This window comes from Crinia signifera, chromosome 2 (assembly GCF_055691185.1).
Source record: "Crinia signifera chromosome 2, ASM5569118v1, whole genome shotgun sequence".
Taxonomy (NCBI): domain Eukaryota; kingdom Metazoa; phylum Chordata; class Amphibia; order Anura; family Myobatrachidae; genus Crinia; species Crinia signifera.
The window spans coordinates 178,906,512-178,934,195 of record NC_139218.1 but is presented as its reverse complement, the minus strand read 5'-3'; the positions used below and the strand labels follow the sequence as shown (position 1 = coordinate 178,934,195).

The 27,684-nt window shown below is 44.1% G+C and overlaps 1 protein-coding gene across 3 annotated transcripts in view; it reads right to left on the bottom strand.

Moving 5' to 3' along the window:
* Nucleotides 1–19,058, bottom strand: part of CUEDC1 (CUE domain containing 1) — a 154,700-nt gene extending 135,642 nt beyond the window's left edge. The window contains exon 1 of one of the 3 annotated variants that reach the window (XM_083173250.1): nucleotides 18,900–19,058. The gene's annotated coding sequence lies outside the window, so the exon portion shown is untranslated. Of the gene's footprint in view, nucleotides 1–1,452; nucleotides 1,705–18,899 lie in introns of those variants that run through there. The other 2 variants (XM_083173251.1, XM_083173249.1) reach the window with 2 other exon arrangements.
* Nucleotides 19,059–27,684: the final 8,626 nt, after the last annotated feature.

The following is a 27,684-nucleotide window of genomic DNA, read 5'->3' as shown; positions in this document are numbered from 1 at the left end:
CACATACATAGATACATGTAAGGAGTATACAATTAACATTTTTTCACTAATATTAAAACGAAAATGACAATAAACCACAGCACATGCTAGCTTATTAGGGCTAATAGGATATCCCCTGCCGAAGCAATTACCCGCAATAAATAATCAAGGGTAATTGGATACCCCCAATAACATGGAATAGAGGGGCAGATATAATAAAGGTGCACATACACGTTACAATTATTGTATCCAATATTGGATACAATATCGCATCTCGGTTTTGCGATAAGATGAGATCTAGTACATGTGCTGCACATACTTTTTGTACTAGATCTCATCTCATCTTATCGGAAAAACCGAGATGCGATGAGACGCGATATTGTATCCAATATTGGATACAATAATTGTAACATGTATGGGCACCTTAAGCTTGATAAAATGATAACGCACCAGTCAATCAGCTGTGTTTGAAAAAAAAACAGTTAAGAGGTGATTGGGGGACTACGTAAAAACCGAACAAGACCCCGGACCGCCGGACATCAAAAGCTGCATTTCGGAGCTTGAAGTGTTCGGACCGGGGGGTGTCTTTTCCGGGGGATGCCTGGGACATGGGGAAGAGAAGATTACAGCCTCCCCGTGTGGTCCAGACCGTTCCGGTTTGTGCTACATGCCTGGACCATACAGGGAGGCTTTATTCTCCTCCTCCTCATCCTCATCTCCCTGGTGACAGCTGTCATGTGAAGCCCCCAGACAGGACACCCCCCGTACCGGACGCTACAAGCTCCGGAATGTAGTTTGATGTCCAGTCCGGTGTCTTGCCCGGGTCCTGTTCTTACCTATACCCAGTGATTGGCTACTGCGTTATCTCCTTCCACTTTTTCAGGCTTAATACATCTGCCCCACAGTTGCAAACAGTAGATTATAAAACATCAAATGCAGAAATGTAACTATCACAATATTTTTTTAACAAAAATGAAGTGGACACAGTGTTATAACTTTTATATATCATCATCACCTTTTGCTCAGAAAAGCCACTGCTGCCAACACCAAGCCAGATAAACATTTGTAATGGGATTACTTTTCCTATGTTCTAATTGTGGGTTTGTATGTATAACGCATTGTTATTACTAGAACCAATGTAACATTTCCTGATACATACACAAAAGGTGACCTGAACGCAAATTATATTTCTCATGCACTGAATTCAGAATCAAGACAGGATGCTGCTGCCATCAGCCTTGGCGCTCTCTACTAGACAGCAGCAGGGGCACAGCATGCAGGGCTGGGGAGCCTGAGGCAGGCCGGGAATAAAGAGCAAAGGAAACTGAATGAAAAGGCCTCTATCAGCCTTCCCCGGCCACATCTATAGCAGCAGCCATAGAGGTCAGCGTCGTGATCCCCTTAGAGACTCCTCACTATTATGCACAGCCACAACTGCGACTCCCAGGACAGCGGACAAGCGGATTTACCCACCGGATCTTGGCAGCAGGGACAGCCGACAACAGCAGCTGCTGCAGGGGAGGGCAGCCTGGGTACGTGCGTTTCGAATCCGGGTCCTCCTGGCCGTCCTGAGTAGCCACGATCTTCCCCCAGACTTCCAGCGTAACAAATGAGTCAGTGGAGTCCTGCATGTAGCAGACGCCGGGGCTTTCTCCACCGAGGGAGCTGGGAGGCAGGCAGGAGGTATCCTAGAGGCAGGTGGGGGTACTGGAGGGGAGCTCGCTGCTGCTGCTGCTCCTTGGCAAAGAAAATGAGGAGGAGGAAGATCCACATCAACAAATACATAAAGCATTTCCTTAGGAGACAGCAGAAATATTTTTGGGTTTGTTGTTTAGGGAACGCTGGTATTTTAATAACATATATATTTAGGTGTCTATAGTCATATTTGTAATATTTACATATTTATTAGTATTATTAGCCTTAATTTATGTGGTAGAAAAAATGTACATAAACAGTATGATCAAAACAAGAAGACCATGCTTAATACTGGCTACACACTTGAGCGATTCCCACAGCCGCTGATATAGTTAACAATATTTTATGTATAGTTAGGCACTGTGGAACCCTTGTGGCGCCATATAAAAAACAATAATAATGGTGGTGCCACAAGAGAACGATATAGGGCATACACACTGACCAATGTCCTTCGCAGTATCGTTCAGTGACATCAATCGCCCCCACTCTAGATGCTGACAATATTGTCAGCTATATGTACAGACAAGAGGAGGGATAACGCCTCACAGCCACGTGCATTGCTAACGATATTGAACGCACACAAATTGGACAATATGCATATATCGCCCAGTGTGTTCCCAGCATTACAGTACAGAACACTTAGGGTAGGGGTGTCTAAACTTTTTGCAAAGAGGGCCAGATTGGGTGAGGTGAAAATGTGTGGGGGCCGACACATTAGGAAAGTAGAGCTGTGAAGTCATAGGGGTGATTCTAATTCCCCTTCTCTGCATGTCCCCCACTCTGCCCCCATTCAGTGTAGTCCCTCCAGCCTGCTCCTCCCTTCTCTATATGTCCCCCACTCTGCCCCCATTCAATGTATTTCCCCCAGCCTGCTCCTTCACAGTATATTCCCCTGCCTGACCCTCCTTCCCTGTATGGCACCCTCTGTAAGCCAGAGGATGGAGAGGCCAAGCAGGCACCACAAGGAGAAGAGACAGATGCTTGAGCTCCCCGCTCCTGCCATCACCCTCCTCCGCAGAGTCTGCTCTGCATGCTGCTGCCATCCCCCCTCCTCCCTCCCGACATACTGCTGTCACTGTGATCACTACAGGCCGCAGGAGGAGAGATTGCAGACCGAGGATGGAGTGAAGCCCGGGCAGGGGATGGGGGTTGGACACTTACTAGAATATGCCAAACAGTGGCTGCCGACGCCCTCTCACCACTGCACAGTCACACAAGGTAATGTGCACTTGCCGGAGGCCCCACCTCTATAGTCCTGCGCTGTGCGTCCTGCATCTAATACTCTGCGTGCTTCTGAACGCATAGATTAGGTGCTGTAAGCAGTGGGAAATTATGTTATAAGTACAGGAAGTAAAAGTACATGAGAAAACAGTCTAGGGATGCCCATAATCATCGATGGTTTATGCCTGCTGTCAAATGCTTTGCCATCCATAGGGGAGAACCAAATGGTTTCTCTTCATCAATGGCACAGCATAACAATTTATTTATTTTTTAACACGGTGCCGGGGACTTAGCATAGCTCCAAACCCAGACACCCAGGAAGCTATGCACATAGGTTCTGATTGGCCCATGGGCTACTCCGTCTAGGAACAGGGATAGCCATCAGTTGGTGACAAAATCAATAGTCATCTGTTTCATTGTTGGCACCCATCGATGGTTACTTACAATATCAGCATCAATGGCAACCACACCGATGGCAATTCATAGTACAGTATAAAGAGGCAGGGCAGACTGATGGGGTACACAGATGGAAGAGAGCCAATAGCAAAACCAGAATAGCCATCTCCCAAATCCATCCAAGCAGCAGACACGGACAGCCGGGAGCTACTATAGACAGAAAAACTTTTGCTGCAGCTTGTCAGCGGCTACAGCCTCTGAACTCACCACCATCCCGCGGTTCAAAATACCGGGCATAGGCTGCTGTCACTCACAGAAGCACACTATGGGGTTTATTTACTAAGATGGGATTTTTAGTTCGGGTGGAATGTTGCTATGGGCAACCCTCAGATTATATTTATTATCCTCTAGAAGGTGCTAAATAAATAAGAAGTAGATTCTGATTGGTTGCCCATAGAACTACCATCTTAGTAAATAAACCCTTATGACTCAGTTCCCACTGTGTTTTCTTCTACACCCAAGTCCATTCTCCAACAGGCTAGTTAGTGTCTTTGTGATGGTCTCTGTATAACTCGCCAATGGTCGGGATTCTGACGGTCTGTATACCAACATGGCGCAGCACAAAAAGGCCCTTTTATTGGAAAAAAAACACCCAAAAAAGAAAATATAAATTTAGAATGTGAAGTATACAATATTAGTAATACAAAAAAATTGGTACTTATGTATTATCTGGGCTTCCATGTTAAATGCACCCCATTTCTTTTCATACCCCTACTATCCAACTACGCATGGAGTTGATTTTATATAGTGTGGCGAGCGCAGCGAGCCACCGTGCCCAAAGCGTGGCGAGCGGATGCGGTCTCATAAGAAAAACGGGAGCCCAGATATTACATAAGTACCAAAAAATGTGATACCATACATGTAGGGATGCCAATCCGGGGGCATTTTTTTCAATCCATGAATCGGGATTAAAAAATGCTCAATCCTGGGTTTCTGGAGATTCTGGGATTGGCATCCCTAAAATAAAACCCCTCTGACCACCACATTAACTTGTGTGTGAGCGGCGGGGAATCTGGGAGCGGGGCAGGCCCCTGTGCAGCCAGGTGGAGGCAGGTGTGCCACCGGAGCAGTCAGACGGGCGGCGCTGGTGCAGCGATGTGGCCTGCGCACCGTGACCTATGACCAAGTCACGCTGCGCAGGGCCACACGCCGGGATCAGGAATAACCGGGCAGCATCTGAGTGGGTGCTCAGATGCTGCCCGGCATTAGACTGCACATGCACATTCTAATCCCAGGATTGAAATCCCAGCAATTTTAAAGCCAAATCCCAGGATCGGCCACCCTACATACACTGCTCAAAAAAATAAATGAACACTAACATAACAAATCCTAGATCTGAATGAATTAAATATTCGTATTAAATACATAGTTGAATGTGCGGACAACAAAACCACACAAAAATTATCAATGGAAATCAAAATGTATTAACCCATGGAGGTCTGGATTTGCAGTCACACTCAAAATTAAAGTGGAAAAACATACTACAGGCTGATCCAACTTTGATGTTATGTCCTTAAAACAAGTCAAAATGAGGCGCAGTAGTGTGTGTGGCCTCCACATGCCTGTATGACCTCCCTACAACACCTGGGCATGCTCCTTATGAGGTGGCGGATGGTCTCCTGAGGGATCTCCTACCAGAACTGGACTAAAGCATCCACTAATTCCAGGTGCAACGTGGCGTTGCACATGATGTCCCAGTTGTGCTCAATTGGATTCAGGTCTGGGGAATGGGCAGGCCAGTCCATAGCATCGATGCCTTCGTTTTGCAGGAACTGCTGACACACTCCAGCCACATGAGGTCTAGCATTGTCTTGCATTAGGAGAAAACCAGTGCCAACCGCACCAGCATATGGTCTCACAACGGTTCTGAGGATCTCATCTCGGTACCTAATGGCAGTCAGGCTACCTCTGACGAGCACATGGAAGGCTGTGCAACCCCCCCAAAGAAATGCCATCCCACACCATTACTGACCCACTGCCAAACTAGTCATGCTGGAGAATGTTGCAGGCAGCAGAACGTTCTCCTTGGCGTCTCCAGACTCTGTCATGTCTGTCACATCTGCTCAGTGTGAACCTGCTTTCATCTGTGAAGAGCACAGGGCGCCAGTGGTGAATTTGCCAATTTTGGTGTTCTCTGGCAAATGCCAAACGTCCTGCACGGTGTTGGGTTGTAAGCACAACCCTCACCTGTGGACGTCGGGCCCTCATTCCACCCTCATGGAGTCAGTTTCTGACCATTTCAGTAGACACATGCACATTTGTGGCCTGCTGGAGGTCATTTTGCAGGGCTCTGGCAGTGCTCCTCCTCTTGCACAAAGATGGAGGTAGCGGTCCTGCTGCTGGGTTGTTGCCCTCCTATGGCCTCATCCACGTCTCCTGATGTACTGGCTTGTCTCCTGGTAGCGTCTCAATGTTTTGGACACTACGCTGACAGACACAGCAAACTTTCTTGCCACAGCTCACATTGATGTGCCATCCTGGATGAGCTGCACTTCATGAGCCACTTGTGTGGGTTGTAGACTCCATCTCAAGCTACCACTAGAAAGAAAGCACCGCCAGCTTTCAAAAGTGACCAAAACATCAGCCAGAAAGCATAAGAGCTGAGAAGTGGTCTGTGGTCACCACCTGCAGAACATCTTTATTGGGGGTGTCTTGCTAATTGCCTATAATTTCCACCTGTGGTCTATTCCATTTGCACAACAGCATGTGAAATTAATTGTCAATCAATGTTGCTTCCTAAGCTGACAGTGTGATGTCACAGAAGTGTGATTAACTTGGAGTTACATTGTGTTGTGTAAGTTTTACCTTTATATACTCTTCCTGTAGCATTCACCCTGAGTATAAACGTAACATCCAATTGTAAAGCGCAACGGAATATGCTGCGCTATATAAGAAACTGTAAATAAATAAATAATCTTGGTATCAAATAAGGGGGAATTAAGAAATCAGAAGACCAATACAGGGGCGGAATGTAATGCCACCCGAGTTCTGCAGCAGTGAGGGATACCGGCCAAACTCGGACATTTTTATTCAAAGGGGCAATCACTTACAAGGCATGGTTTTGCCTTGTAAGCGATTTCCCCCTTAAAAAAACTCTGAGTTTGGCCTGCATCCCTCACTGCAGCCAAACTCAGCAGCATTGCTTTGCGAATTAAACTGAATCACCCCCATAATGTCCCTCCCCTTCCATATATTATAGAGCATAATGTCCCTCCCCATAGTTTAGATTATAATGAGGCACCCCCTTCTTTGGTGAGAATTGGAACCCCAAACTGCTTATAGATCCCATGTATTGCCCCGTTCCAGCTGTGCTGCTCCCTGTATCATGCAGGGAAGAAGTTGCCGTGCCACCCCCATGGTACATGTGACTAGTGGGAGATCCAGCATTGGACGTGTACCACTGTATAAAACATGGGTATTTTGTAGGCATGATGAACCAAGGGTAGATGGTCGCAATGGAGTTCTGATACTGCATCTTTGGACACAGCACTTAGATAGCAGATGCTGGCATGAGGTGTTTTTCCTACAGATGCATATCTCTTATATATTTAGCCAGATCTGTCACTCATCCCCTGTGTATATAACGTTCCCACCCAGCGGGATACACAAAGTACCAGTAGCGCACACAGGGGGGGTTTCTGAGTACCCAGAAACCCCCCTAGGAGTCTAAGGCTGAAAGCTGAGGGTCCCCACTTTCCATGGGTACTAGAATTTTAAAAATCGGCCCTTAGGAACCAGAGATATTTGACTTCAAATCAGTGGTCCCCATCCAAGCCTGTTAATTGCTCTTCCCAGTCAGATATTTCAGGTTCTGTCTGAATTAGAGGTTTTCTGATGGTATATTCCAAAAGCTGGAACTCTCCCCCTTTGATGGACACTAGTAGCTTGCTGTTCCCAGAACCAGAGATATCAGCCTTCCAGCAGCTGGTTACTGCTCCAGCTCCACACACCTGGTATGTAGTTTTATATACTTGTTGGCAGATTGCTCTGCCTCCTGAACGCTGATCCCCTAGTCCCATACCATTTGGTAGGTGGGATTCTCTAGTTTTTAATTCCATTAAAATCTTAGAAATCTATTACCGGGAACTGAAGATATCTGCAGTCAAGCAAGCTGTCCTCCCACCAGAAAATTATGAATAATAAGCCCACTACACTATACACCCCTCCTCTGCATATTAAACATCCTCTACCACCCTGGAAATTATGTATCAGGGCCCCTTCATTCAGCCCAATGCCCCCTTCTCCCACCCCATCTCCCACCATCTGTGCAATAAAGGGCTAATTAGTGGAAATTACTGATCCAGGCCCTACATGCTGAGCGGTTGATATAATACCCCCTACCAACCGCGGGACATCAAAGCTTCCCCCACCCCTACCGCTGGAGGATCGGTAGGGGCCCCAATACATGGCTATGCCCAGGGATCTATACTCTATACTGCTGTTGACGTCCCTGTATGTGTGATTATATATATTATTATTATTATACATTTGGTCTATCTATAATACTTTAACCCAGCATATACTGGGTCACCTAAGTGTCCATATCCGTGCTTTGCTCCACCCCTTTGGAAACCCCCTTATGAAAATCCTGCGTTTGCCCCTGCCCCCCCCCCAGGGAAAAGACCAGTGTTCTATGTGTATAACGTTCCCACCCAGCAGGAAACACAAACCCGCCCCCTCCTGTGATTCGCGGACCCCCCCCCCTTCGTGATTCACGTCACCCCCAGTGGACCCCCTCCTGTGATTTGCGACCCCGCCTCCCATGATTCGCGGGCCCCCCGTGATTCACGGCACCCCTTCTCCCGCGGTTCGCCGTGCCCCCTCCTGCGATTTGAGAACCCCCTCCCTTGATTTGAGAACCCCCTCCTGCAATTTACACCCCCCCCCCCCCCCGTGACCCCCCGTCCCGGCGATTCGCATCCCCCTCATGCGATTTAAGGACCCCCTCCCGTGATTCACAGACCCCCACGGCACCTCCCACGACCCACACCACCCCTCCCGCGCCCCCTCCCACGATTTGCAGACCCCTTCCCGCAATTCACGCCCACCCCCCCATCCCGCAATTCACGGCACCCCTCGCGCCTCCCCTCCCGCAATTCGCACCCCCCGAGGACCCCCCCTCCTGTGATTCATGACCGCCACACCCCCCTCCCGCGATTCGCATACTGTCCCCCACCCTACTCCAGTTCTAGGGATGCCCATCGATCATCAATGATTTCAAATCATCGATGGTTTATGGCCGATGTTGAATACTTTTGCCATCGATGTGGGAGGACCAGATGGTTTCTCTATATCAATGGCAAAGGAGAACTAATCAAGTTTTAAAAAAATTTAAGGTGCCGGGACACGGAGCATAGCTCCGTCTCCCCCCACCCCACCCCCAACCCGGAAGTCCCGCCACCGGGTTCTGATTGACCCACGGCCTATTCAGTCAGATATAATGGATGAGGTATGCACCAATGCCCATCCCTACTCTGCAACAGCCAAAAACCTTTACTACCCCTCATGCCCACACACCTCTATCACTGCCCTGCCTCCTGTTCTCCTGCCCCGTAACTTCCACCCTGTGTTGCTCACATTCCCCTATCATGCTTTACCACCCAGCCTCCTGCTCTCATGCACCCTAACTCCCACCCAGTAGGAGGAGACACTGACTCAGGGGCACAGTCCTGTACTCCTGTGCTGCCACGCTGGACCCTCACCCACTGGCAGAAGCTGCACGGTGTCCCCCCACCCTCCTCTTTAGTCCCCCGTATGCCCACACACCCCTATCACTACCCAGCTTCCTGCTCTCCGAAATGGAACTTCCACCACTGGGGAGTCGCTGACGCTGTGTTGCCCACATACCCCTATCATGTCTCATAGCCCAGCCTCCTGCTCTCATGCACCCTAACTTCCACCCAGTAGGAGGAGACACTGACTCAGAGCCACCGTCCTGTACTCCTGTGCTGCCACGCTGGACCCTCACCCACTTGCAGAAGCTGCACAGTGTCCCCCACCCTCCTCTTTAGTCCCCCTTATGCCCACACACCATTATCACTACCCAGCCTCCTGTTTTTGTGTCGTGACCTCCGCCAGTGGGGAGCCGCTGACTCAAAAACACCCTACTATACTATTGCACACACACACACCTAAACAACACGCACCCCCCCTCACACCCACAAATGTCACTGTACCGTCCACACTATCAATGTACATCTAATTCTGTAACTGCTTTTTAATTAGACAAAACAATACACACCCCCTTCCAAATCATATGCTCTCTATTTACCACATTTCACTTATAACTCAAGTTGCAACACAGGGCATCTTTCATACAATTCTAACCATAACTTTCACAAATTAAGGGGGCGCAGCCCCCTACGACGGTGTGAAGAGCGCCTGTAGGGCACGGTGAATCACCTAGTTTACAATATTTGTTGTACCGTATTGCAGAACTGCTTCTCTGTGGCTGTACAATACCAACTACTTTATATCAGAATCAGGCTATGTTTAAGTAAACATAGAGGGCCCATACATTACTGCGACTTCTCCGGGGTGTGAAAATCTCTCACTCTCTGATTATTACACCCTATTATATTCGCCTGACTGACTAAAGACTCCATATAACAATTATGGGTGTAGTCCAGCATTGGTGACCTTGCATTGTGATCAGTAATTCCAAACTCTAAACAAAACCAATAACAATAGGACAAAAGGGTAGCACATAAAGGAGGAAGGATGAAAAGGAGAAGGGGTATTAGATTACAGTTTCCAGGAAGTGATTTCATGTGAAAGTACAGCGAGGGGATTATAATGTTACAAGGACGCACCGATGCTGCAGTAGGAGGAAAAGTTAAAAGTTTACTTTATGGTTAATTTCCAGTGCAGATGTTTGTAAGGCCCTTATTCTGGTTGACTAGCAAGGCTGCGAATTTGCAGCCTTGCAAGTCCCCCAGACACCACCCGCCAAATTCCAGTCCGGATACGCCCACCCCTCCCACGCGGGTTTCGTTCACACGGGCTGTAAATAGACGTTTAATATAAGCATCCATTCACAGGCTATGTGGAAACGCCCACATCATTCATTGGTCAGCAACCATCGAATGATGTGGTGAGTGCACGCATATCTAAAGTGACTCAGGTCACTTCGAGAGGAACTGGGCAGGCAGCTGACATCCGGTGATGTTAGCTGGCCGCCCTCAGCACCTACATCACGGGCCGATTACCATGAAAATACTCAGCAGTTTCATGAGAACGCCTATGAAATGCTGGACATTCTCATGGGCGTGATTATCTGACCGCTGCCCCCCGCCCCCAGTCTTGGGTGTGTGCACCGGGCGAACAAACTGTTCGCCGTGCCCACACGCACCTGTCGTATGCACATGCGCATATCATCAGTCCCCGTGCGAACCCACGGGGGATGCGAACGGACCAGAATAAGGTCCTAAAGTATGTCTCATATTCTGTTAACTCCAGACATGCATTCCAATTTCACAAATCAATCTTTAGGCCTGATTCTGAGGTAGGACTAAAGCAAAAAAAAGAGCAAGTAATTATACTTCTCTGCAAACCTTGGGCCTTATTCTAGTTCACTCTTTCTGACAAAATCCTTCTTAGATGGACAAAACCATGTGCACTGCAGGGGGGCAGATGTAAAATGTGCAGAGATAATCCGATTTGGGTGATTTATTTTGTTTCTGTTCAGGGTAAATACTGGCTGCTTTACTTTTACACTGCAATATAGATCTCACTTTGAAGTAAAACCCCACCCAAATCTAATTCTCTCTGCACAAGTAACATCTGCCCCACCTGCAGTGCACATGGTTTTGTCCATCTAAGAAGGATTTTGTCAGAAAGAGTGAACTAGAATAAGGCCCCACATTACACTGCAGGTTGGGCAGATGTAAAATGTGCAGATAAATAGATTAGGTGTGAGAATGCAGACTCAAATCTAAATTGCAACATGCTTGCCTACTTTTGACAAGTATTTTAGGGAGATTGGGAGAGCAACACCTACATGGGCAGTGTTACATGTTACAGCTGCTGGTAGTAAAATATGGAGTTGTTCAATCTTCTTACAGGCTATTCTTTGTACTCCCGTTGGGAGACAAAGCAGAGATTTGCTTAGTTATTAGTCCTTTTATATATCGGTGTCTAATTCTGGATTTAACCTAATTTGACATTTATAATTACTCTATATATGAAAGGACTTTGGTTTCGTAGAAATGTCAACTTGTCTACTATAGTATATACTGTTATCTTGTTTAAGATTATGATCCCCTGCTTTCATCTCCTGCTCTCTTTTGTAGTATGTATATCTATTGATTGCGTACTTATCTATCAATTCCCCACTCACTAGAACTAACTAATCAGTTTTGATACAATTGACTTAGATTATTATGTATATATTTAACAAGTCTCTACTATGCAATTGTTTTGAGAGGACGCGCTGTAATCTAAATGGATTTAAACTAGTTTTTAACACTCTAAATATATGATTACTAAATGATGTTGCCAATTGACCAATTATTGAATTGACTCTGGCCTATAAATACGAAGCACTAGGAATGGCTCATTACAGCTTACAGAGACGAAACGCGTTGCCCAAATTCCGCCAGTGCTACCAGCAGACTTGATCCTGACTTACACCCTTACACCCAGAGACCAGCCGCATCTACATCTGGTCATCAGCTCCGCTTCCACCAGCGCCGTGGATCTGAGCGATGCCATACCACATGTGAAGCCGCTTGCAGCAGGGATATTACCCCGGCACACGGACCTCCAACCACCCACTAGGTGCCGCTTCAACATCTTTCCAGCTAGTGAGTATTACCACTATGGAAAAAGAGGAGAATTTTCCTGGGAGACTGGGGGTTAGCCGGTCCCTCAGGGACCCCGGCGCAAAATATATAAAAATATATATGAATAGTTTTGAAAAGAACCTCTATGACTGCTGCACGTGTAGTGAGTCTGCCAGACTCAAAGAGATTTCTCTCTTATACAGAAGTGAAAAAAATTGGGGGGTATACACTGTGCTGTCACTGACTGGAATAAATTTGTAATGATATCTAATAGATGGGTTTTAATCACGTTGTGCACAATGATGGAGGACACGCTGTAAGTAGCAAAAATAATTTATATATATGAAGACAAAAATAATAATAACAGGTAGGTAGGTGATAAACAGAGATTGGATGGTAAAAATACACAAAACATTAATATTATACTGATATCAGTGTTAAAAATATATATCACAGTGGATAAAAAGCAGACTTGTGGAGATCCCTTAATTGCTGGCGTCCCAGCTAGAAGTAGATAATGCAATGATGTTAATTCAGAGGTGGCCGCTTAGCACACATATTGGATTAGTATTCTGTGGCAGCAATAGAAAAGTTAGTAAACCGAACAACCTGGTTTTAGCAAGTGGGCTAACAAGCAACAATTCATGCAGGTGTTTGGCACTGGTGCCTGCGAGTTAGTATCAGCAGGAAAAAGCACGGTTAGTGATATGCTTACTCAAACGGAGTCCCAGAATGTCGCTTATGTGGAGAGATGTTTGTAGCGTCTACTGAAGGAATAAGCGTGGGGATGGTACCTCCGTGATGGTTGGAAAGTCCGTGCGGCTGAGAATTGGCTCTGCTGTGTGCGGCTTCTGAGTAGAGATGCAGCGCTCAGCTCCACGGCGCCTGTGGAGACGGAGCTGCTGGCCGGATGTAGATGCGGCTTGATGCGGCCAGTCTCTGAGTGAGGGCGGAAGTGAGAATCTCGTCTGCTGGTAGCACTGGCGGAAGTGGGGCAACGTGTTTCGTCTCTTGCAAACTGGAGCCTTTTTTAAGCAGTAATGAGCCATTCCTAGTGCTGGGTATTTATGGGCCAAACTTGATGGAATAATTGATTAATTGGCAACACCATTTGGTAGATCCTTATTCAGAAATACAAGTGAATAACATACAATGAAAGTGATTCAGCGCGTCCTCCATTCTGAGAGATATAGAGAGAATATTATACTATAAGGTGGATATAATAGCCTCAAAAGATGTATCGCAAATCTAAATATAAATTAATTATCAATAGACAAATATTCTTTATGAAGTATATATATTTTGATGCTGATAGAAAATCTTAATGTCTGAAGTAATCACTAAAATATGTGTAATTGGAAAATAATAATAGCATTTTTTTATTTTTATTTTTTGTATACATATATAAAATGGCAAAAGAAAATAGAAAAGAGCAGAAAATCAAAAAATAAAAACAAATATTACTATAGGACAGATGTCCCTAAAAATAAAAATTCATTTGAACATTATAAATACGGTGCAGCTCCACAATGGGAGTCCAATCTGGATTTATAGATGAGGTACATTACACTGTATATGAATATTTAAAGAATAATTAAAGAATATAAGGGATAGGGAGCAACAAATAAAAGAGCTCTGAAGAAAAGAGTCAGGGAGAGGGGGGGAGGGGGGTTTGAGGGGGGGGGGGTGGATCAACAGGAGGAACGAAATGGATGATTTCATATCAAATTATCCTCGAGAACAACTATAGGCATAGGGTAACTCAAAAGGAATCCTTAGTTAAACTAAGGGACCAATAACTGAGAATGTAAATAAATATATTCAATACATGTTAAGAATGTTTGAGCATGGAGCTGGTCACACAGAGCAGGGGGAGAGGAAACTGCAAACCCTTGAAGGGTAGTTAGCTGTCTTCCTGGTCTGCGTGAGAAACCTAATATGTCGAAAATGGATATTGGTGGATATTGGGAGGATTGATAGTGAAGATAGTGCAGGAGGACATATAGATGGCTGCATAGTGGTGGACCCCAACTTATGCTTCGTCTATAGTCAACTCGTGATTTCATCTATTAATCTAAGCAAGAAAAGTCTAGAGCTTCATTAAGACCTGAGGGACTAAGTGTATCCAATTTAAAGATCCAAGAGGATTCCGCTAGACACAGTCTCTTGAACCTGTCACCACCTCTGTTGGTGGTTGGAATGTGTTCAATTCCTGAAAATATAATATCTTTGGGGTTTCCTTCGTGGGCTTCAGAGAAATGACGAGATACACTATGAAAAAGGAATTTTTTCAGTATATTATTCCTGTGTTCTCTGAAGCGGCTTTTAAGGCTTCGTGTGGTTCGACCAATATATTGGAAATTGCAGGGACATTGTAACATATAGATACAATAAACAGTATCACAATTCATGAATTGCTTGATAGGGTGCACACTTGAATTATGTGTAGAAGTTATAGACAGGTTTTTATTTTTCGTATAGTTACAAGTGAGACAAATTGATTTGCCACACTTGTAATTGCCCATAGGTTTCGATGGAAGCCAAGAGTTACTAGAGGTTGTAGGTTCCCGGCGTAGCATACTGGGAGCTATGAGATCTCTAAAATTTTGAAATTTTCTTGGATTGCTTTTTTAATTGAGTTAGATTTGAGGTTATATTTTGAAATGAAAAGTGGGGATTCTTTAGTATTTTGTTCTTGATGAGTTGAAAAATGGGGAGGGTTTTTTTCCTAGATGGCTAAAAGACTTGATCTATGGATCAGTCGTGTGTCATCAACTGCTTTCCTAAGAAGGTCTTCTGGGTAGCCTCTTTTTCTGAAATGATCAAGCATGACATCAGACTGGACCCTGAAGTCTTCGTCTGATGTACAATTACGTCTTAATCTTAAAATTAGATTTTTGGGAATATTTCGGATCCATGGTTTATGATGACTACTCTTAAAGTGTTAGTAGTTCCCTGTTCCTACTGGTTTCATATAATTAGAAGAAATCAGTTTGTTGTCCAAGACGGAGAATGTGATATCCAGAAAATTGACCAGTGAAAAATTAAACGTGTGTGTAAATTTCAAATTAAAAGTGTTAGTGTTGAGAAAATTAACAAATTCTAAGGCTTTGTTGTGTCCCCCACTCCAAATGATGAAGAGGTCGTCTATGTAACGGCCATAGAGGACCAGATTCTCTCTATATGGACCGCCCCAAATAAGTTGTTCCTCTAGGCGGCCCATATAGAGGTTTGCAAAGCTAGGTGCAAATCTGGTCCCCATGGCCGTCCCGAGTAGTTGTAAATAAAACTGATTTTCAAATGTAAAATAATTATGTTTGAGAATGAAGAGAATTGAATTGAGAATAAATTCTTTGTTATCAATAGATAGACTTGTGTCTAAATCCAGAAAAAAACTGACGGCCTCCAACCCTTTGGAGTGGGGGATATTGGTATAGAGGGCTTGGACATCCAAAGGGAGGAATGCCCAGCCCTCCGACCAAGATAAATCCATAGTTTTATTCAGAATACGTGTAGTGTCCTTAATGTGTGAGGGGAGTGCTGTGACAAATTTCTGTAGAAAAAAATCGACATAATGTGATAAATTAGACATAATGTGATAATCACGAGTGATACGCCGGGACTCCCGCTGTGTAAGCATACCCCTAACTTTGCTTCCCCTGCTTATACTAACCCGCAGGCACCAACAGCATAATCTATATTCGCCAACACCTGCATGGATACATTGCTTGTTAGCCCACTTGCTAAACCAGGTTTTTTGGCTTACTAACTATCCTGCTGCACTAGTATACTAACTATTGGTCTCAATCAGCGGCCGTTTCTGAGTGAATAATTGATATAGATCTATACCTTTACGATATCAGCTGGGACGCCAGCAGCCACTCTGAAGGAATCTTATCAAGTCTGCTTTTAAACTAACAAAGCTTTTTATTACTTCATATTAGTGTAATATATACATGTTTGTGTGTCAAGTATATTCCAATTTCTGTTGATTACCCACCTGTATTGTTATTTTTATTATTTATGTCTATATAAAACCTTTTATTATATACAGCGTGTCCTCCATCATTGTGCACAGCCTCCCGGGAAAAAAATTCCAATGTACAGCTGCTGCTGAGCATTGTTGCTCAGTAAGATCTACTTCTTGGTAAAAATAGACTGATACTTATATCATACCTCTCAACATTGGTGTTCCGCAATTCTCCAGTCTGTAGGAACTGTACTAGTGGAATACGATTTATCAAAAATGTAGTCTAGAGGATTTGTTATCTCCTCCCTTAGTTCGATCAGAACCCTTGGGTGAATGTCTTTTCTTTTTCCCTATTACTTCTCTTACTATTTTGTTTAGCCATGCCGATTTTTCTTGTGGGTGCTACCCTTTTCTCCTTTGGGATAAATTGATTAGTAAATTAGTCTAATAGTTTATTTAAAGTATCCCACATTTCCTGTAAAAATTTTTTCCCTCAAATAGAACCTCCCACCTTATTTCTATAGATCTATATTTCTATAGATTATCTATGCAAATCAAAGTTGGCTTTCCTGAAATTAAGTATTTTAGACTGTCCCTTAAACTGTTGTTTGCAAAAGCTAATTTCAAGTGAAACCATGTTGTGGTCTCTGTTTCCCAGGTGTTCTATTACATGAGTATTTGATATCAAGTCCACATTATTTCTTAAAACTAAGTCCAGCATGGCCCCTTTTCGAGTAGATGCATCAACCTGTGTAATAAATTTGTCCTTCAATACATTTAGGAATACCCTACTTGTTGTTGTTGTTGGAGTGCTTGGCTCATTAGTCCAGTCTATGGAGGTTATTCTGGTTGACTCGCAAGGCTACCAGTTACCATTCGCCTCCCCCCCCCCCCCCCCCTGCACGCTGCTTACCCCGCATGGCTGTTTTGCATAAACATCCATTTGCAGCCTTACATGTGGGGACAAATTCATTGAATGATTTTGCAAGCGCTCGCAGATCTGCCCACCGCACCTGCCTATTACCATAGGATTCCCCTGGCCCACTGCCAAACGCCACCCGCACTTTTGTGTGTGAACACCTGGCAAATAGTCTATTCACCGTGGCCGCTCGCACACAGCGGCTGCACATGTGCATAAATGACTATGCACATGCACAGTCGCTAAAAATCGGTCTCCCATGCGAACATGTGGGAGACCGATTAAATTAGAATCACCCACTATGTATGGATAGTTAAAATCTCCCAAAATGAGTACCTGGCCTTGCTCTGCTGATCTTTTTATTTCACTTTCTTTGATGTCCAGTGGTTTGTAGCATACCCCTATTAATAATTTGCTTGTTCTTTTGCCAACTATCCAGGCCCATACTGCCTCTGTACATTCCACCATTGTTCACATGGCCATATCCTTAAAACATGGTTTTAGGTTTGATGTTACATAGAGACATTATCCCCCCCATCTCTTCTATTTTTCATATCTTTTCTGAAAGTGTATATCCCTCCATGTTTATAGCCCAGTCATGTGTCTCGTTGCACCTTCTCAGTTATACACAAGAAAAAGAGACTAGCACTGATTAAATATAATATTCTTGATTCTGTAAACCAACAATCTCGATACTTATGGACTTATATTGTATATTGTACCTTCTCAGTTATACCAATTATATCATAATTGTCCCTTGAGCTTCTAGTTCACCCATCTTGCCTGCAAGGCTTCTTGCATTGGCCAGTAGGCATTTCAATTTAATATCCTCCTTTTTCATCAGCAATTTTTCTTTGTCCTTCTTGTGTTACTGCTATCTCACTAATTCTAGTAAGCTTCCCCCTCCCATTTAAGTCAAAACCATCTCTGCTGTAAAGATTGACCCTTCCTGAGAAGTCCAACCATTGCTCTAGGAACCCGAACCTTTCCTGCCTGCACCATTCCCTTAGCCATGCATTTATTTCTCTAATATCCCTTTCACACCAGCCTAAATTCCCGGGTTGGGTCCGGGAACAACCCGGGACTAGCGCTGGTGTGAAAGGTTCCAGGGACAAGTTCCCGGGTTAATTTGCCGACAATTCAACCCTGCTAGGTAGCTCCCGGGTTCTTCCCGGACTACTGGCTGGTGTGAAAGGTGCAGGGACATGTCCCTGCTTCCCGTGTTGCCTCTGCTAATGCTGATTTGCTAGCAGGGCAACTTCCTGTTGTGCTGGACGCTCACAGACACACCCAGAGGCAGCATACAGCATGCAGGGAGACACTGTGTATGTTCTGTGGCAACACAGACCCCAGAAGTGTGTTTTAACCCCCTTAAAGCCAAGAATGTCTGCATTGGCAATCACACAGCATACAGGAAGACACTGTGCAAGCTCAACAGACCCCAGCAATGCTATTTCCCCCCTGAAAGCCTGCAATGTCTGCAAAGGCCCACCCTCTCTCCCTTTACCCCTCTCCCTAATTACCTCATCTTTGTGAGCCGCCATTTTCAATGATATTCTCATAGAAATGCAGGGTCATCTAGCGTTCAGTGTGAAGCAGTGGGGTGAGGCAGGTGAGGCACAGCCTTTTCTGTCATACTAGCATATATGCCAGAGTTTTGAATTGATAAATTATGTCAAAAATACAAATAATTTATATAAAAAAAAATCTTATTTTTATTATTCTAATCATTTTTAGCGTCAAAACTGTGCAGTAAAGTGTGGGGGGGGGGTGTGGCCACGGCAGCCTGTGAGTAAGGTGTAGGAGTGAGGTCCGGCTCTCCAGCCATTTCAGCGGTCCCTGCTGCCCTCCCCTCACCGCCATACAGTGCATCTACCTGGGGAGAAGACGTGGTGATGTGCCCTTGATCTGGGATCATTCTGGTGGTGGCTGCGCGGGACCCGAGCGGTGAACTCTTCTGGGAATCCCCTGGCGGCAGCGGTACGGAGACGCGCTGACTGTGCAGCCCTGCAAAGCGCCTGGAAGGGACGGTGGAACGTCACGTGAGCAGGCGAGGAGGCGCAGGCACAGTGAGGAGGAAGAGACGCCAGAGCCTCTCGCTGCCTCTCGCATCTCGCTGCATCGTGTGCGGCGGGTGAATGATTGCAGGCAGAGCGGGGTGCACTGCAGGCGGACGGCCAGGAGTAAATTCCCCAGCTGGGAGACACAGCGGGCTGACCCGGGGACACGTGCGGCGAGCGGGCAGGAGACAGAGCGTCCTGATCCCTGTACACTGTGGGGGAGTGAGGACTAGCAAGTAAAAGCAGCCCAGCAGTTGGCAGCACCAGGAGGCAGCAGGTGACTTGGGGCCGCAATAGGACCTGAGATCGAGGTCTGAAGCATTCAACAATGGTCCAGAGGTGAAATAAGGTCCTCTAGAAAACATCAGGCTGGTAAGCCATATTACTTGTTTATTGCTCTCTGTACAGTGGGACGGTGTGGTGATAAAGAGATCCCCTGGTAAGCTGCAGCTGCAGGATCACATCAGCTAACCTGGTAATTTAAGAAACATCGTGCAGCAGCAAATCAAGAGTTAATGAGATAAAAGGTTAAAGGATTGGTCAATATCTGTATCAAAAAGTCTCTCCTTCTTTCACTTCCCACGTGTCCCAAAATGGGTAAAACAGGCCAGAATACCGCCGCTGCGCGGTTAGAGAAATTTTCACGTATACAAACCAATGCTGCTAACAGCTCACAGGTGGCTACCCCTCAGTCAACCCCTACTAAAACAACTAGTGTACAGCAAACCCCTGAAGTGACTTTACAGCAGGTCCTTGACGCAGTAAATAAATGTGAGGTTCGCCTCTCTGAGCAAATAAATCAGGTCCAGTCGGACATAATGCTAATAAGGAGTGATGCTCAAAAAACAAGAGAGGGAGTGACTGAACTTGAAAGTCGTATGTCCACAATTGAGGATGCTTCTGGGCCATTGCAAAAGCAAGTCTAAATACTGACGAGGCAGCTAAGTGATATGCGCTTTAAAATGTTGGACATTGAAGGGAGGATGAGGTGTAACAATGTACGGTTTGTGGGTCTGGAGGAGCGGGTGGAAGGAAAGACTCCCGAAAAATTCCTAGAAGAGTGGTTGAAAGAGGAGTTTTGGGGGTGGGTGAATTTACAGCCCATTTTGCTGTAGAAAGGGCACATAGAGTGCCGGGCCGGCCACCGCCTCCAGGAGGCCCGCCGCGGACCTTTATTGCTAAAATCCTTCATTTCAAGGACCGAGACACAATCTTAAGGATGGCCCGGAATAAAGGGGACTTTGGATACAAGGGTGCAAAGGTCTCAGTATTCCCCGACCTCCCTCTGGAAGTGCAATGAGAGAGAGCTAAGTTCTGAGAAATTAAAAGTAGGATGAGAGAGCTCGAAGTGAAATATTCGATGATGTACCCCTCAAAATTGTGATTGATCTCAGGAGGAGAAACAAAATTCTTCCTAAACCAGGGTGAAGCAGCCAAGTGGCTAGATAATAATTATCCCGGTAGGAAGCAACTTGGTCCGGACTGAAAAATCCTGTCTATGGTTGATTATGTATGCATTGAATAAATATAAAAGGGGGGCGAGGGAGAAAAGGATGGGATAAAAATCCAGAAAAGTCAAATAAGTGCAAAGCTGAGTGGAAGGGGGGGGGGGGGAACGGAAATATACTGAAGTTAAATATGTATAGAAGTTGGAGAGCCGGCCGGGCGTTTGGTGGCTATTAATTAATCAACCCCTTGGTAAAGAAGGGAAAACTGGTTAGTTCTTAGTTTAAGGGGTTAAGTTGGGAGTAGGTATGCCTAAGGGGGTAGGTAATACAGGGTGGGGGGAGGTGGGGGGTATGTGTTAAATGTGATATATGTAAATGTGAATCATGTATGTAGCTTGCAACGAAAAACAAAACAAAAACAACAAAAAAAATATTCAAAACTAGGCCTCATGGAGGAAGAGAATGTGAATACGGTGTTACCTGAAAACATACAGTTTGTCAAAGTAAACAGCAATGGTTAGGTGTATGACCTGGAATGTGAGAGGACTGAATGAAAAAGTTAAGCAGTCAATTGTACTTTAGCAGTGTAAATCACTAAATGCGGATATCATATGTCTTCAGGAGACGCATTTGTATGGGGATAAAATGCTTTCATTAAGGCGCCCCTGGATTGGTTCCTCTTTTCATGCCCCGTTTACCTCCTCTTTTCGGGGGTATCAATTCTTGTTAAAAAAAAGCATATCATTTGAGTGTATTACCTCCAAAATTGACCCGGGGGGTAGATTTATATTCTTGTATTGCTTTATCAATGCTGTTAGGTTCTGTATTATGTCGGTGTACGTACCTCCCCCATTCATGTATGAGGTATTGAGGATGGCGGTGGATTTTTCGGCGTCATACCCAGAAAATAATATAATATGTTTAGGGGATTTTAATGCTGTTATGAATCCCGTAGTAGATAGTTGGAGTAATAAAGGGGTGTTGGTTAATGTAAGGAGAGGTATAGGAGATTTTATCAGGGAAGTAGGATGGTCCTGCGGCAAAAGACAATATTCATGTTACTCTCCAGCCAAAAAATCTTTCTCCAGGATAGACCTGATACTTGCATCAGGGAATATTGTGAATAGCATCCTCTCAATAGAATATAAAGCCCGCGGAATATCTGATCATTCCCCAGTGGTCATGCAAATAGAATTAGAAAGGGAGGTAGGATATAGGTATTGGAGACTTCAAGCTGGGTGGCTGGAGCAGATAGATAAACCGGAGGAGGTAGTAGAAGAAATGGAGAGATTCTTTGAAATAAATATAGGTACAACCAAATGTACTAATGTATGGGACTCATTCAAGGCTTTTTTTAGGGGCTATATGCTTAAGAAGTTAACTACGATTAAAAAAATGGCACAAGAAAAAGCATTAGAATTGGAGGTTAAAATGAAAGAGTATGAACAAGGATATATTCTAAGTAAAACTGAAAGTGATAGAGAGGCCTGGGTTAGTGCGCAGGAAGAATGGGTAGAACACTTGCAAAATATGGCCAAAGTCAGGATACTTAAAAGCTCCCATCAAATGTATGTAAATATGGACAAAGCAGGGAAATATATGGCCTTAATATCCAAAGTAGATAGACCCACGAACATAGTGAGTAAAATAACCTCTAATACTGGAGAAATCCATACTAACACTGCCAAGATTACTGATGTGTTTGTGAAACATTTTAAAGAGGTATATCAATCTAGATTAAAAGATAGAGGGGAGGAGGAGGTACAAAGCTATATGGGCAGGATTGAACTACCAAAATTAACCCCCGAAACAGCAAATAGTTTGGAGACCCCCTTCTCGTTAGAAGAAATAGAAGCAGCAGTAGCTGCACTGGCGAATGGAAAAGCGCCTGGTATTGACGGGCTGCCGGGGGAGATGTACAAGAAATTTGGTTCTGCTTTGATACCTAGATTGTTGTACCTGTTTCAGGAAATGGAAGAAGAGGGAAAAATAGCAGACTCAATGACAGAGGCAGTGATCACGGTCATTCCTAAGAGTGGCAAGGACCCAATGAATGTAGACTCGTACCGGCCAATATCCTTGATTACAGCCGATGCGAAGATCTATGCTAAAATACTGGCTAACAGACTGAATTGGGTAGTCAAGAATATAGTGAGCCCAGATCAAACAGGGTTCATGAGTGGGAAAGCTACCTCGGAAAATCTTAGACGGGTCTTTACATATCTCCAGACACTAGACTTTAAAGGGGCGGAGGCTGCGGTGGCGTCGTTCAACGCCAACAAGGCGTTCGACTCGGTTGAGTGGCCATACCTGCGTGCAGTATTGAAGGCCTTCGGCTTCGGACCACGCTATATCAGAAGGATCTTCTTGCTGTATGGAAATCCAACAGCCAGAGTAGCTATGAATGGATTTGTGTCAGAGCCCTTCTCCCTGTCAAGAGGCACACGTCAGGGGTGCCCCTTATCGCCACTGCTGTTTGCAGTGGCAATAGAGCCAATAGCATGCAAAATAAGAGAGGCGCTTGGGATAGAGAGGAACCTAAGGACAAAAAAACATAATATTGTATCCTTATACACAGGTGACCTGCTAGTCGGTATAGCAAACTATCATAGGGACCTGCCGATTGTGATAGCCCTACTCAGTGAGTTTGGGCTCTTTTCTGGGCTTACAGTTAATTGGAATAAATCCCATCTATTGATAGTGAAAGAGGAAGGTCGGGGAGACTCTAGGGTGGATACCCCTCTTCCAGTGTCCAAAAAATTTAAATACCTGGGGATTGTTATTTCTAAGGACCCTAAAAGTTTTTATGCAGATAATGTAACCCCTTTAATTGAAGACATTAAAATCAAGTGTAAATGCTGGATGAAGTTACCATTAACTTTGATGGGGCGCATAAATCTCATAAAAATGGTGATCCTGCCCAAGTTCTTGTACATTTTTCAACAATCCCCGATATTTATTGGCGAAGAAACATTCAGGAAAATTAATAGTATAATTACATCTTTCATATGGAGAAACAAACAAATTAAAAATGATACCCTGATTAGAGAGCGAGAACGGGGAGGGATGGCAATGCCAAGCTACAAGTAGTCTTGGTGGCGGGGTGTGGCTGGAGGACACCACCGATCTTGGTTCAGGCAATTAAGGTATGGAAACGAGTGGGTAGAGTTACCAACCACAAAGGACTTGATCCTGATATGCACCTCTTTTCCTTCAAACACATGGACAAATTGAAAGTAGAACAAGGGGGTAGATTATGGAACAATTATGGTATTAATGTATTGGGGCAGGTATATGACAACAACACACTAAAATCTTTCTCACAACTTCAGGATAAATATGGGATACCTAAAACAATGTTCTTCAGATATTTGCAAAAGAGGAGTGCACTCTCCCAATATATTGGGGGTGAGAACTCACAAATAATTATTGAAACACCAGTAAAAAGCTTTATTAACAAGACTAGTAGAGGGCAGAGAGTCTCTAAAATGTATAAATATCTTTTAAATTTTAATCAAGAGAATGATCTCCCAGAATTGAGAACTAAGTGGAGGACAGACATTCCAGAGATTAGTGATGAGGACTGGATACTGGCCATGGCATCAACAAGGGGCGCGACTTTTTCCCTTAGAGTCCAGCAGGTCCAAATAGATATATTACATAGGACCTACATAACCCCTGTGAAGTTGAGTAGATTTGCGGGCAACAAAGTGGATAATTGTCCAAAGTGTGGGGAACTGGGATGCTCGCTTTTCCACTTGCTTTGGCAGTGTAAAAAGGTGCAAACCCTCTGGCAAGAGGTCAGGGATATACTGATAGATCTAGGAATCCCACAACATAGTGTGCAGCCAAGCAGCTGTATCCTGGGTATTTGGCCCCGATAAAACACTACATCAGAAATAAGACAAATTGCTTTAAACCTCTGCGCGATTGCAAAGGTTAGTATTGCGAGATCCTGGATGGCCAAAGAAGGTCCAGATATTAGTAAATGGATAGAATTAGTAAATATCACAATAGAGCACGAGAAATATATTCACATGCCAAGGAAAACAGTAACAAAATTCTACAGGGTATGGGGAGGGTGGTATAATAAGGGATATATATAGGGGGAGGGAAAATGTATAATGGGGTAAAGAGAATTGAATAAGGGTTGTTAAAGTCGAGTTGCATACACGCCATTTTAGGATAGTATGGCCGCCATTTTGGTTCGCAGAGTTGCGCAAATAAAGTTTCCATACCCGAGTCTGTGTGACAAAGTGGACCAGAAGCGTAGCCATACTATTACACATAAATTTATAAGAACATACTGACACTAAATAAAATATAGTTAAAGGTTTAGAACGCCACACATAGCTTAGTTAGCATTGCATACATCCATCTGTATCATGTTTAGTATCGTTACGTTCCGTTTCTTATGCGCAGTATTCCGGTCATTGCGAATATTTCGCAATACATACGGTCCGATAGTTATGGACAAAATCCATATCTCCAAGACAGTTTCTGTTTAAAAGTATATAACAAAGGAATCTAGTTGTAACCGGTTTCTACTGCTATTTACAACCCCTGACGACGATACCAACAAACAAAGGACTCCAAAGTTCACTCCCCTGCACCTATTCAAACCAGGTGCATCATTTTACCCCCAATCACAGAGAACCTGACATACGACCCCCGACCAATAGGAATGGCCTTTGACCTCCCCCTTCTGACCCTATAAGATAGGTGACCCAGGGCGGCCTTGGTCACTTCGGCACATCTTCCTTTCCCTGACCTTCGACCGGGCTATAGTTCAACCCTGAACGATAGCGAGCTCCGACCGGACTGCGCTGCGCATATTTGATGGGACGGTAAATGGTTGCATTCACGGTACTTATTTTCATTGTATTGTTGGCTGATTGTATCCTGTATCTGTATTTTCTTCCCCTAGTAGAGCCTGTTTATTATACTCATTGTTAGACTATTGTATCACTTGTTATACCTGTATTCCTGTAACCCCCTTTTGTCCGTTAGGGACTTAAATACATCTTTTTACGGAGTTCCTATCTCCTTACTTCTATACTGTGGTTGTGTCTGTTTATTCGCATATAGCGATAAGGTATATTACGGACACTGTCCTTAAAGGTATATTCGCAGATTAGAGTCAGAGTACTGCGAAGGGATCTCTTATTAAGGTATTGGTTCTTTGGTGTGCAATACACAATAAAGGTACGCTACGCTGCGCTACGTTTTGTTCGCACGTAGCTAGGTATAAAGGGTACGCTGGTTACGGACATAATACGTAACCTGCGCTTTTCACTTATTGTTTCTTTGGTCATATTTAATCGCCATTAACAGGGTCAGCCTCCTCTAAAATGTTTTTTTTTCTCCTTTTGGTCTTTGTAATTCTTCTTCACGTTGTTGTACTTAATAAGGTCTTAGTAAGGGATCGATAGAAATAGCACAAATAAATATGATCGAAAGAAAGAGCACTAATGAATAAACACGTATTGGGAGTTAAAATAAATGATGTTGTTATATAAAAAAGTAAGGTAGGGAAAAGTATAACATATGCTAAATACACTTAAAAATGCACCAATAGTAAAATTAATGAAACACATATGGTAAATTAAGACTGGAAAGGTCAGTAAAAACAGTAAAACTAGGATCCAGAGTATAATCAGAGGTGGATTTAGCAAAGTAGTTGGTTTAAGTATAGGAAGGTAACTAAATAGTAGAAGATAGGAGAGAGAGCGTGAGGACCTAAAGAAATATCGAAGTTAGGTGAAATCATGTTGCAAGTAATGTGCATTAATATGTTCTGTGGTGTTGCAAGTAGTGTAATGTTTGTAATGTTTGTGGATGGTAATGTTTATTTATTGCTGATGTTAAATGTATATGTCTTGTTTATATTTTAAAAAGCTTCAAATAAAAATGATAAAAAAACAACTGTGCAGTAAAAAGTCAATGGCAGGTGAGGCAGTGCCTCACCTGGCTACCTTTTCTGCACCCCTCTTATCAAAACTCAAAAACACACACACACACACACATATATATATATATATATATATATATATATACACATACACATACACACACACACATATATATATATATATATATATATATATATATATATATATACACGTGGACAAAGGCGGGGCCATCGTTATACAAAATTTGACTGACTACACGGCTGAATTAAAAAGACAACTGGATGATGGGAATGTGTACCGACGTTTGCAACAAGATCCAACTTTGATCTTTGGAAAGCGATTGGAGGATCGACTGCAATTGGCAGTAACTGACGGTGTCATCTCTAAAAAACTGATGACGGCACTCATCAACGAGGCACCAGTGGTCCCTATTATCTACTCGCTGCCTAAGATACATAAGTCCATTAACAATCCACCAGGGCGTCCGATTATATCGGCCCGCAACGGACTCTTTCATAAAGTATCTACCTATCTGGATTCTATCTTGCAACCGTGTATACAGAACCATCCGAGATATTTACAGGACACAACTTCTTTCCTGAATAAGCTCCAACAGATCAACACTAACCCCACTGGCTCCATCCTATGCAGTCTGGATATATCCAGTCTGTATACTGTGATCCCCAACGAGGAGGGCATGCAGGCTGTCATAAGACTGATCAATAACAGTTCACATTATGTGGGTCTTGATGTGAGATTAATAATCGACTTACTAGAAATGGTACTCACCTGTAATTACTTTATTTTTTATGGCATGTTTTTTCTGCAGGCATCTGGCTGTGCGATGGGGTACGTGTACATCTGTGAATTTCTGCCAGCCTTGAGCAGAGTGTGTATGTCGGAGGCTTTAATTGGTTCAATCAGCAGAAAAGTTTCCGTGCTGGAGCAAAATTAGGCCAGCAAAAATAAGGTATCAGGCTGACTTAAGGTTATAATTGGTAATTGGAGTGTTTGTGGTGGATATAACTTAATTCTACCAGCAGTGGAAAATCTTTGCTGCAGTGAAAATGTGCCAGTAGTAACAGGTATCAGTGTGAACTGTGGTCCTGACTTCATGAGCAGAATGTTGGTGCCACAATCTGTGATATAATTAATTGTATTTAACCAGCCATAAGATCGTGGTACTGGTATAATTGGGTTAGCAAAATTTGCTGTAACTTCCGATTACTCTGTACACACCA